Here is a 13,260-nt window from a genome sequence, read left to right as displayed (position 1 = left end):
TCAACTTGGCTGGGTCAAGTGTGTGTGTGTGTATATATATATATATATATATATGTAGTGAGTCAGAGAGATTTATTTCAAGGAAATGACTCATGCAGTTGTAGAGGGTGGCAAGTCCCAAGTGCATGGCTCAGGAGTCAGGCTGGAGGCTTCTCTGGACTCCCGTAGTTGCAGACACTGACAAACCCAAGATTGGGAGGTCAGATGGCAGGCTGCTGGCTCACAGGCTGTAGAGACATATGAAACTCAAGATCAGCAGGCAGTATGGAAGGCTGCTGGCTCAAGTCCCGAGGACCGGAGGCCAGATGAAGATGAGTCAGAATCAGGATCCAGAAGAAGCAAATAAGTTTTGCCAGAATGTCCATATAAATAGTGAATACAGACCACACTCCCAAGGAAATTCTGCTTATGACTGATTGGCTAATCACATAAAATCACAACATGGATTATGACTACCTCATTACATAACTGCCAAATTACATCATTATGTAACTGTCATATTACTGAGAATCAAGACCCAGCCAAGTTGACATGCAACCTTAACTGTCACAGTAATTTTTAGTTAAATGTGAAAGATGCATGCAGTGTGAAGGAAAACAAGAGTACTGGGAATGTTGTAGTGAAAAACCACTCAGGCCTTGAAATTAAAATTCAGAGAATTTCTTCTTTTGATGCTTCCTGCATCCTTCAAAATTTTACCAGTTGAATCCTTCAAAATTTTACCAGTTGAATCCTTCAAAATTGCAACTTAAGGCTTGAATTTTTTCTTCAGTTCTTTTAGCTTGAGAAATGCTGAGTGTCTTCTTCTCTTTTGGTTTTCTATCTCCAGGTCTTTGCACATTTCATTATACTACTTTACTTTGTCTTCTTGAGCTGTTTTTTGAAAACTTCTCTTCAACTCTTTTACTTCATCGTTTCTTCCATTCACTTTAACTAATCTTTGTTCAAAAGCAAGTTTCAGAGTCTCTTCTGACACCCTTTTTGATCTTTATTTTTTGTCTTTTAAATGACCTTTTGCTTTCTTCATGTGTAATGTCCTTGATGCCATCCTGCAGCTCATTTGATCTTTGGTCATTAGTGTTCAATGTGTTGAATCTATTCTTGAGATGGTCTTCAAATTTATGTGAGATATACTTAAGACCATATTTTGGTTCTTGTGGACTTGTTTTAATATTCTTCAGCTTCAACTTGAGCTTGCAGATGACCAATTGATGGTATGCTTCACAGCTGGCTCCTGGCCTTCTTGTGACTGATGATATTGAGCTTTTCCATTGTCTCTTTCCACATATGTAGTTGATTTGATTCCAGTGTATCTATCCAGTGAAGTCCGTGTGTATCATCATTTTTTATGTTGTTGAAAAAGGTATTTGAAATGTATGAGTCATTTGTCTTACAAAGTTCCATCATGTGATCTCTGATGTCATTTGTATCATTGAGGGCATATTTTCTAACTACAGTTCTTTCTACTTTTTTCCAACTTTTGCATTCTAATCACTAGTAATTATCAATGCCTCTTGACTGCATGTTTGATCAATTTCAGACTGGAAAAGTTGGTAAAAATCTTCAATTTCATTGTCTTTGGTATTAGTGGTTGGTGCATGAATTTGGATAATAGTCATATGAACTGGTCTTTCTTGCATGCATATTGATATTATCTCTTCACTGACAGCCTTGTACTTTAGGATAGATCTTGAAATTTTCTTTTTGGCAATGGATGCTAAGCCATTCCTCTTCAATTCGTCATTCCTGGTTAGTAGATTGTATGATTGTTTGACTCAAAATGGCCAATACCAGTCCATTTTTGCTCACTAAAGCTTAGCATATTGATTCTTATGCATCCCACGTCATTTTGACGACTTCCGATTTTCCTAGAGTCTTATTTTGTATGCTCTAGATTCCGAGTATGAATGGATGTTTTCAGCTCTTTCTTCACATTTTGTGTCATGGAACATCAACAAATGAAGGTCCCAAAAACTTGAGTCCATCTATATCATTAAGTTCAACTCTACTTTAAGGAGGCTGTTGTTCCCCAGTCATATTTTGAGTGTCTTCCTAGCTAAGGGGCTCACCTTTGGCACTATATCTGACAATGTTCACCTGTTATTCACGAGGTTTTCACTGGCCAATTTTTTCAGAAGTAGGCTTCCAGGTACTTTTTTCTAGTCTTTTTTGATTTGAAAGCTCTGCTGAAATATGTGTATAACATGCGACCTTGCTGGTATTTGAAATGTTAGTGGCATAGCTTCCAATATCACAACAACACAGAAGCCACCAAAGTAGGACAAACTGAGAGATGCATGGGGTCAATACAATTAGTATGATAAATTCTGTGCTTATAACTCATGTTAATTAACAGGGGTGAATTCATGTATATAAACTCATTAAATGTAATGAAACTTTTTTTAACCATGAGCATGAAGAGTACTTGAATAAGACGATTCATACTAGAGGGAAATCCCAGTAATACTTTGATTCTGGGAGAGCCTTTAGAGATTTTTCACAACCTCAACCACAAGATAGAATTTGTCCTGGGGAAAAATCCCCTGGATGTAAACAAAATGAACATACCTCCAGCCTGGGCTCTAGAAAAGATACAAAATAGAAAGCCTATGAATGCAGTGACTGTAGGAAAGCCTTAAGTTCAATCCTATATCTTAGGAAGCATGAGAAAACTCACATTAGAAGGAAATCCTTTGAATGTAGTCAGTGTGGGAAAACATTTCAGAGCCACTAATCCATTAAATTGTACATGAGAACCCATCCTAGATAAAAACCTTACAAGTGTAATCAATGCAGAAAGCCTATGCTCAAGCTATTGCCTTATATGACACAAGAGAAATCGTATCGGGGAGAAACACTGTGAATGTCATGACTGTGGAATAATCTCCTGGGACAGCTCACTGCTTGGACAACATGAAAGAATTCATTCTAGAGAAAAACCCTACAAATATAATCAATGCAGCAAAGCCTTCAGTAGGACCTTTAGGTTTACCATGAACAAGATTATACATACTGGAGAGAAATCCTATAAATGTATTGGTTGTGGGAAAACTTTCAGTGTTCTTCCATGCCTTAGAAGACATAAGTGAACCCCTCTGTAGATAAACATTTTAAATGTAGCCACTGTGGAGAAGCAACAAATAATCAGTCATTCCTTAAGACACACCTGTGAATTCACACTGGAGAGAAACCTTACAAGTGTGAGGAATGTGGGAAAACTTTCAGGATGAGCTCTAATCTTATTATGCACAAGAAACTTCATACTGTAGTAAAACACTTTGAATGCATTAACAGTAGGGAAGCCTTCAGGGATTGCTCATGTTTTAAAGAAAATAGGAGGATTCACATTGGAGAAAAACCCTTTTCATGTAATCAGTGTGGAAAAACCTTCAGAGTGAAATGCTTCCTTATTCGGCACAAGGAAATTCACATGAGAATGAAACAATACAAATGAAAGGAATGTGGGAAAGTCTTCAGTTATCTCTTATCTCATAGGAAACGTGAAAAATCACACCAAGGAGAAGAAACCTTTTAAATGTAGTCAATGTGGAAAAACATTTATTAGGCATGTATCTCTTAAACTACACATGAGAACTCATACTAGAGAGACATGCTCTGAGTGTAATCGATGTGGAAAATACTTTAGGATAAGGTGTAATCTTATTGTGCATAAAAGAATACATACCAAAGAAAAATTCTATTAATGCAATGTCTGTAAGAAAGCTTTCAGTAAATGTTTATTCTTCAGGCATCATCAAAGAACTCTTGCTGCAGAGAATCCCTTTTAATAAAATCATTGTGGAATGGCATTCAGTGGACACTCATTCTTTAAGACATACAAGTGAATTAAACCCAAGAAAAGCATTGTGGTTGTAGTGTGTTGCTATGATGCTGAACAGGTTTCAGTGGAGCTTCTAGACTGAGACAGACTAGGAAGAAAGGCCTGGTGTTCTAATGCTGAAAATCAGCCAGTGGTCACAATGATCATGGGAATGATGTGTGACCAGGCAGAGCACAATATTGTTTTCTTGTGCATGGGTTTGCCATAAGATGGATGTTTTTGTCAGGTGTACCTGTTTTTCTTGGGTTTATACACAGGAGTGGGATTTCTGGCTCATAGGGAATACATAGGTCAGATTTGTCTGATACTGCTAAACAATTTTCCAAAGTGGCTGCATCAATTTACATCTCCAGCACCTTGCCAATATTTTACGTCTGTCTTTTTCATTTTGGCCATTTTGATAAGTATGTACTGGTACCATGTTTTATTATTTTAGTTTAAAAAAAAAAAAAACCTCAGATTTTATTTTCAGTTAATTTTAAACTTAGAAAAGTTGCAAAGATAGTACAGATAGTTTCTGCATACCCCTCAAAGGTTCACATTGTTAATGTAATGAATTTATCAACTGCTTCCTTTATAGTTATTCTTTTCTGTGGCCTCCTCAATCAGATCATTGCTTTTTGTTTTATTTTTTTTTTGAACATTCAAGGTTTTATTATACCTTTAAAATACAGCTAAATATATGACAATTCCTAAATCTAACTTTTATAAAATTCTTGCAGACCTAAAGCATTCACTCAGCACGCTGTGTTAGGGCTAGAGTTTAAATTCACTTTCTTGAACAAACACACATGCCTCTGTGATTGTCTAAGCCAAGTCATCAATCTCCATAGTATGTCCTCTCTTCCACCTCCTACCACTGATTTATCCAAATCTCTTCCAGTTTTTTTTTTTTACAGAGTATTAATGTTTAAAATGCTAAAGTCTATAACAGTGCAATTAAATGGCCTCCAGAGAATTTCATTCCTTCCTCAGCTTGAATTAAAATTTTTTCAAGAGTGACTTTATCATAGATTGAGCAGAGGATAGGCCTTAAGATCATTGGTTTTGATGTCTGTATTTTTCAGACAACTCCTAAAAGCCTGCTCCAGTAACTACTAAACTGGCTGATTTCTTTGCTGCCTCTTTCTTATAATAAGCTCATTCATGAAGGGAGATTAAGAAAAGAGAAACATTTTGAAGTGTGACTTTGTGGAGGTGATCCCATGACACATCATCTGCATCCCTGAGCCTCTGTCCCTCTTGGGACTCACACTACTGTGGTTCTATAGCCCTTCAATGATCACTTCTGGCTCAGAGACAGCTGGAATCTGGTCTAAGGAGAATCTCACCAGCTCCCTGGAGGTCAGACGCAAGGATACAGGAGAGGGCTCCCCCACAGGGGAAAGAAATCATGGTGGGAAGAGGATGGCTTATACCTGGCCTCTCAGGATCAGGGAGTCAGCCCTCTAGGAGTTCTCTCCTTCTGTGAGCTCTGCTGCTTAAGAATTGGAGCTTCCTTGGGAAAGCAATGATAGTAAAAAATATAGTGAGAAGCTTTGGAAATCGAGCCCTCAGGACCACAGAAACCGCAAATTGTTTTCCTTTGACCATCCCGCTCAACGGCCCTGCTTAGGGCAGGAAAAGGACACCTGAGTCTCCTCCCAGAGATGATCCCTCTCACCCAAGAGCCATGTGCCTCACTCTGTCCATCTCCCCTTCCTGAGGACAGGTTTTCCATCTTCCTCCTTCACTATCCAGAAGAACACTGAAGAATCCTTCACCGATGGCTCCAAGGTCTACTGAAGTGCCCTGATTAGCATTTCATAATGCTGTGGGAAACTGAACAGGTCTTTCTTTTTACCAGCCTATCTGGAGGACATTTGAGAGGTAAGAGAAAGTTCAATGAGTTTACATTATAGAGGAGACCTCAAGTTAAACTATGATCCTCTTTTTGCTAATATTTACTTTCCCTCTTGCATCCAATTTACAAGCAGCTTTCATTAGTCCCATCTCCCTACTATGTGTTCTAAATTCCAAGGACTTTTTCTCCACCCACACACGAATTAGCCCTTCCAAAAATTTGATAAATGTTCTATCATTCTCTCATTTCATTGGCCATGAGTGGGGCTGGGGTGTGGTGAAGTTGCCTTTCCAAATTTCCTATTCCTGGTTCCAGAATTCACACTTAGAGAACCCTATCTCGTCCCTGTCACCACACTGTGAGTACCCTGGGAAAGGAGGTTGAGACCCATGTAGAATTGTTGTTCTACCTTTCCAGTATTTTTGTTTTTCTTTAAACAAAACAAAAAATACTATGGAATGTTTTAAAACAGAGCAGCACAGTGAACCATAAAACAGCCATGCAATTACCTTCCAGAATTAATTAATACTGACACTTTGCCACCTTTTCAAAAATAAGAAAATATTACACATACCCACGAAGTGCTATTTATTTTTCTTTCTTCCTCCTCCTTTCCTTCCCATAGGTCACTACTCTCTGGAATTTGGTGGGTATTGACCATCCTTAGTTTAGCATGTTGTTTCATTTGAATGTGTCTACCAAATACTTCTCTGCTATTAAAAAAACAAACAGAAAACTGTAACACATCTAAATGTGATGATGGATGTTAGAATTAAGGAGTCAGAGCTTTGTGGGGAGGGAAGGTCAGGATTGAGATTGTGCAGGAATATACAAAGGCTTCAAGAAGTTCTGCATTTTTTACTTATTAAAAAAAAAAACAAGAAAGTAAGACACAGTGCTTGAATTTGTTCATAGTGGCTGGTGGGTTCAAGCCCTTCATTGTCATCTTTTATAATTTTCAAGATGCTTGAAATATAAAAATAAATGATAGTTATTTTGGGGTGTATTTATATTTCTATAAATTTCACTGTGCTATAGCTCTTATTTGTCAAATTAGCTTCCTCTCTTCATTTTTTTTCCTTGCTTAATTTTATACATCTGGAAATAATTTAAATATTTTTATTTGGAATACTTTTTACAAGTTAATTTAAATATGATGAAGTAATATTAAAGTAACATTTTCAGACTATTCCATCACCTGACATTGCCATATTTTGTGTATCTATCCCCACACTGATGTGTGTTGAGGTTCTTTCCTCCCTCTGCTTCATTACACTAGGAGGGCTTCCAGTGGGAGCTGGAGAACATCTCTCCTTTGCCCAGTCCTAGGACATTATTCCTGGGGTATCTTCCCTCCTTTCCTCCTTCTTCCTCTTTCATTTCTGTTCTACCTTCCACTTCCCCCCTGGGCACCAGGAATTGGCCACAGCTAAAAACAATAATGATGGATCGTAAAAGTCATGGCAGGGCAGGGCTGAGCACTATGCTTGGTGCTTTTCCTTATTTCTTATCCCTGCAACAGCCCTGTATATTTTTATAGGAGCCAGTTGCTATTGAGTTGGCTCTGACTCATGCCAATCCCATGTAAGTCAGAGTAGAACTGGGCTCCACAGGGGTTTCAATGGCTGATTTTTCAGAAGTAGATCACCAGGCCTTTCTTGTGAGGCACCTCTGGGTAGGCTTGAACTTCAAACTTTTGGTTGCAGCTGAGCATGTTAACCATTTGTACCACCCAGGGTCTTCTATTTTTATAGTAGTTTCCATTTTACAACTGAAAAAATTTGAGTCTGCTCATCGAGGATCAGAGACCTTTCTATGTCACAGAGCTAGCAGACAGGGTCCATGATTGAATCAGGGTGTGTCTGAGTCCTGACCTTATCTCTATATGGTTGACATTTTTATGATCACTTGTTTTTCTCCAGGAGAAATCAACTCCCTATTCAGGGCCTCAATCTGTGAAGCAATGGGCTGGGTTATGTGAAATCACTGTACCTTTCACTATACACATGCTGGGATTCAAGACACGGTTGCCCTAATTTGAGACGCTATTAAAGAAATTGCTAATAATTAGCTTATGAAAACAGTGAACAGATGCTTTGACATTGCCAGTGCACAGTAATTCCTTATTGTCTCTTTTGGGGACTCCAGGATCAATTTATCAAGAAACTTGATAAGCCATAGGGGATAAGAGAGGCCTGGAGCTAGTCCTGAGATGGTTCACTGGGAACTTCTCCAGGAATCAGTGCCAAGCCTGAACTGGGGGCTGAGGTGGTGGAACTAGGAACAATACGAGGCATGGTCTCATATTCTGTGACTTTTACTCTCAACATTTTCTTTTCTAGTATTATCTATTAATTATGCAAATGAAAATGATGGGCTGAGACAAATACAATTAAGAAGCAGATTGCCAGGCCTTTCTTTTAGGTATCTCTGGGTGAGCTCTTACCTCCAATCTTTTGGTTAGCAGCCAAGTGTGTTATCTCCACCTCCCAGGGACTGACTCCACGGGGTATAGAGGGACTAATTATTTTCACAAACTGTAATAAAAAACCGTAATAAGAAAGGAAAAATGATGGGGAGAAAGACACTGATGGGATACATATGAAGAAAGTAAAGGGCAAATGAACCTAGCTTGACTATTTATGGAAATTAATTGTGCCTCCTGTTAACATTTGAATATTTTTTCAATTTTTTTTTTTTGCTTTCATTCATGTAGTTAAAGACAGTTAAACAGAAAAGATCATGGGTTTTTACTATAGAAACTGTAACATTGAGGAAGACTTAAGGAATTTAAAAACCCAAGTGTTTCGTCTTCTCTCTCAAACATAAGGTTAACACCAAGTAGCAAGTGCTGAGGTTTTTTACTGTGAGTGTGCTCTATGCCAAATACTTTGCACTTATTACTGTGAGTCCCAACATTACTCTGTAAGTGTAATTACCCAGGTGTATTTACTTCAACTTCCTTTTAACCCTTCACCAGGCATGTTGGCAACTTACCTATTAAGTGGCCTGAATATCAGGGTTAAGACATATTTTCTGCTTAGGACCCTGAAGATTAAACTTAAAACTTATTGCTACTTTGTTTTACGTACTTAAGACTCTACTGTATTGTTTTCCTAGGGCTACCATAACAAAGTCCTGGGTGGCTTATAAAAACAGAAATTTATTTTCTCATAGTTCTGGAGGCTAAAATCTGGAATCAGGCTGTTGGCTATGTTTATTCCCTCTGAGGGCACTGAGGGAGAATCTATTCCATGCCTTTCTCCTAGCTTCTGGTGGCTGCTGATGATTCTTGGCATTCCTTGCCTTATAGATGCATCACTTCAATTTCTGCCTTCATCTTCACATGGCTGTCATCCCTTTGTGTCTCTCCCTGTCTCTTATCTTTTATAAGGACACCACTCATATTAGAGTGTGATCCACTCTACTCCACTATGGCCTCATGTTAATTGATAACTGATAACATCTTCAAAGTGCCCATTTCCAAACAAAGTCAGTGTCACAGGTACTGGAAGTTAGGACTTAAACATATCTTTTTGGGGGGACTCAATCCAATCTATAACACCCATGTAGGCAAGTTTCCTCCACCATTCTGTTATGGAAAAGTGGCCTCATCCTACTTCAGAGAAGGACATTTAGTCTTCAAATAATGAGAAAGTTGCAGCAATATATTTGCCCAGCATCTCCCCTTCTTTCCTTAAGGAGAAATATCAAGGAATTTGTGGACACATTCTACAGTTGCTACACTCAGGACTGAAACAGGGACATGTTCTATGTGATGCAACTTCAAGGCAGCAGAATCTCTATTAGCTTGGGTCCCTAAGTGACTCTGTGGAGCAGAGTCCCTAGTTACCAGCATCTCTTAAAATCAATCACATAGGCAAGTAGCTTGTCTGGCCTGTAACAGATTCATACAAGCCTCTATTCTATCAGGCAGCATTTTCTAATCTTCATCAGGTCCTGAAGATTTCCCCTTTTTGGTGTTGTCACCTGAAACACACTAACTATGTGGGCCAGGACATGGAAGACTGAAGATCGAGGACTGTGCTCAGGATTTTATTTACTAAGTCACTAGAATTATTCAAAGGAAATCTGAACAATTTCATAGGAAGCTGAATTACAGACTTTTGGGAGGCATTACCACATAATGTTTAAGCATGCCTGTTCTGGAATAAGACTTTCTGGATCAAATCTCAGCTATGTTACTCACTAGCTGGGTCTTTGCGTAGGTTACTAAATATCCCCTTGCCCAGTTTCCTCAAGCATAAATAGAAGAAAGTGAAACCTAACCTTTAGGTTATACAAAAGGGTTAAATGTGTTACTATTAAAAACAAAAAAAAACTATTTTATGGCTCTGCCCAATGGAAAAGGCTAAAAACAATGACCAACTCAACAGCACTGAAAACCCTATAGTGGCCAGACTGTGGTCTCTAAATATCATTTACCACTAAAAAGAACCATGGCTTCCTGGAGAAATGGTTGGTTCAAGATCTGGGATAGGAAATGCATAAGATGGGCCTAGAATATCTTTCATACCAAAGTTAAGGGAGATATGAGATTGCTAGGCTCATTTCAGAAGGACTCAGGAAGCAAGGTGAAGAAGTTCCCACTGGCCAAAGATGGGGAAATTTGAGAATTAATATGAATAATAACTGAAATGAGTTGAAATGCATCAAATGTATTTACAATCCTAGAGTTCATAATGATATAGTGTTTGCCTTTGTATAATGCTGGGAACTAATTTACTATTTTAAAAAGTGATGGATACAGAAATCAAGGTATAGTCTGCTTTGCCTATAATAACTGTACCTCAAGGTAATCGTATATTTGATTAGGGAAAATTCCTCTTTATGGAAGTATTTCAGCCAATAAATGAAAAAAAAAATGAGAATATCAGCATTTTGTAACCCCAGTAACATAATGGATCCAGGCAATATTTATCATTAAAAAATAGGAAAAGCAGTCAGTATGTGCTTCCTCATGAAAATACATAGGGTGTTTGCCAAAAATTGTACCTAAATCTAATCAAGCAAATTTTTCCCTTAAAGATCTAGATAATAAATATTTTAGGCCTCTGTCACAGCTACTCAACTCTGCTGCTGTAGCACATAAAAGCCATGGACTGTGTGGAAACAAATGGCTGTCTTTCAATAAAACTATTTACAAAAGCCAGCAGGACTTGACCCATAAGCTCAATTTTGCCAACCTGTGTTCTGGAATACAGCCTTAGTAATTTCATCCTGGATTGATTATTTGCTGGAAGTCCTGCTATAATCCTAAGGGTGAGCAAAATGTCTTGTTCCTATCGTATTCTCAGCAAGTAGCCCTACTTGACAAAGAATATCAAACCGAAACCAAACTAGTTGCCAATGAGTCAGCTTTGACTCATGGTGACCCTGTGTTTGGCAGAGCAGAACTATGCTCCATAGGGTTTTAAATGGCTGATTTTTTTTTCAGAGTTAGATCATCAGCCCTTTCTTGCCAAGGAGATTCTGGGTGGGTTAGAACCACCATCCTTAAGTTAGTAGTCCAATGCTTAACGATTTGTACCACTCAGGGACCCCTAGACAAAGAATGTGTGGTGAATAAAAACTTGGGAACGAGGAGAAGTGGTGAGGGGAATAAAAGGTAAATAAAGGAGAGGAGAGAGGAGAAAGAGAAGCAGAAGGAAATATGTATAACTGATATGGTTTCCTCTTTATGGGAGTATTTCAGCCAATAATTGAAAAAAATAGAATATCAGCGTTTTGTAAACCCCAATAAATTAATGGATTCCAGATAATAATTATCATTAAAAAAAATAGGAGAAGCAGTCAGTATGTGGGTCCTAATGAAAGTACATAAGAACGTTTGCCAAAAATTGTACCTAAATGTAATCAAGCAAGTTCTTCTGTAAAGGTTCAGATAATAAAAATTAAGATTTCTCTTACATTTGATTTTGTTGTCACCCCCATCTTTTCTATCAGACCTATCAACAACATGACACCAGGGAACCTGTCAGACGCGGCAGAATTCCTCCTCTCGGGGCTCTCGGAGGGTCCAGAACTGCAGCCCCTCCTCTCTGGGCTGTTCCTGCCCCTACACCTGGTCACTGTAGCTGGAAACCTGCTCGTCATCCTGGCCATCGTCTCTGACTCTCACCTCCACACCCCCATGTACTTCTTCCTCTCCAACCTGTCCTTTGTAGACATCTGTTTCACCACCACTACGATCCCCAAGGTGCTGGCGAACACCCAGACACAGAGGAAATCCATCAGTTACACAGGCTGTCTCACCCAGATCTGCTTTGTCCTGACTTTTGCTGGACTGGAAAACGGAATTCTAGCAATGATGGCTTATGACAGATTTGTGGCCATCTGCCACCCACTGAAGTGCACGGCCATTATGAGTCCTACACTCTGTGAGCTGCTGGTTCTGTTGTCCTTCCTCTTTGGTGTCCTTGATGCCCGCTGCACACTCTGATGGCACTGCGGCTGTCTTTCTTCCCAGATCTGGAAATACCCCACTTCTTTTGTGAACTAGCTCATGTTCTCGAGCTTGCCTGCTCTGATATCCTCATTAGTAACATCTTGGTCTATGTAGTGACCAGTCTTTTGGGTGTTGTTCCTCTCTCTGGGATAGTTTTTTCTTATACTCGAATTATCTCCTCTGTCCTGAAAATGCCATCAGCTGGTGGAAAGTATAAGGCTTTCTCCATATGTGGGTCACACATAATAGTTTTTTCTTTGTTCTATGGAACAGGTTTTGGGGTGTACCTTAGTTCTGCAGCTACTCACTCCTTTAGGAACAGTGCAGTAGCCTCAGTAATGTACACTGTGGTCACCCCTCTGGGGAACCCCTTTATCTACAGCCTGAGGAACAAGGACATGATAGGGGCTTTGAGGAAACTCATCTCTAGAATATTCTCTTTCCATTGATGTGCCAGGGGCTTTAGCCTTAAGCTGCTGGAACATACCAGAAAGAAATAAATAATGAGAGATTCATAAAGTCTGACCAAGTTCTTTGAAAACAGGAGACCAGAGACTGTAATGGTTAACGGTGAGAACTTTGGAATCTGACCACCTTGGTTTGAATCCCTTGTTCTGTGATAGCTCTGTGATGTTTAAAAATCGATTTCAACCCTCTAAGATCAGTTTTCCTTATTTATAAAACTGGCATAATTATATTAGCTCACATCTTTGGCAAAATTTGGGAAGATCTGAGATACTTTATCAGTGAGGATGCTTTTAGTTGTAAGAGGGAAAAGTCTCAACTAAAATAGGGACATACAATAAAAACAAGTATCATCTTTCCTGACAAAGAGTTTACAGGTAGGGTAAGTTTAGGCACAGAACCACCTGGGTGGTTTTTACTCCCTCGTGTGCTGGCTTCCTCCTAAGGTTTTTCCCTTGATGTTCACAAATGGCTGCAACAGTGCCTGGATCATTTCCAGACACAGAAAAATGATCGCCTCTCCTTGGTGTCTTTGTAATGGAGAGATGATATTTCCAATGTGTCATCCAGAAGACATTCTCTTCATCATCAGCATGAATTGGGACATATACCATGCATTAGCTTCCTCATCCTGCTGTAACG

At 39.0% G+C, this 13,260-nt stretch overlaps 1 pseudogene; it reads left to right on the top strand.

The window, feature by feature from the left end:
• The first annotated feature begins 11,664 nt into the window (after positions 1-11,664).
• LOC126074054 (olfactory receptor 7G3-like) lies at positions 11,665-12,602 on the top strand (annotated as a pseudogene).
• The last annotated feature ends 658 nt before the right edge of the window (positions 12,603-13,260 follow it).

The sequence above is a fragment of the Elephas maximus genome, chromosome 3, assembly GCF_024166365.1.
Source record: "Elephas maximus indicus isolate mEleMax1 chromosome 3, mEleMax1 primary haplotype, whole genome shotgun sequence".
NCBI lineage: Eukaryota > Metazoa > Chordata > Mammalia > Proboscidea > Elephantidae > Elephas > Elephas maximus.
This window is presented reverse-complemented; position numbering and strand designations above follow the sequence as displayed.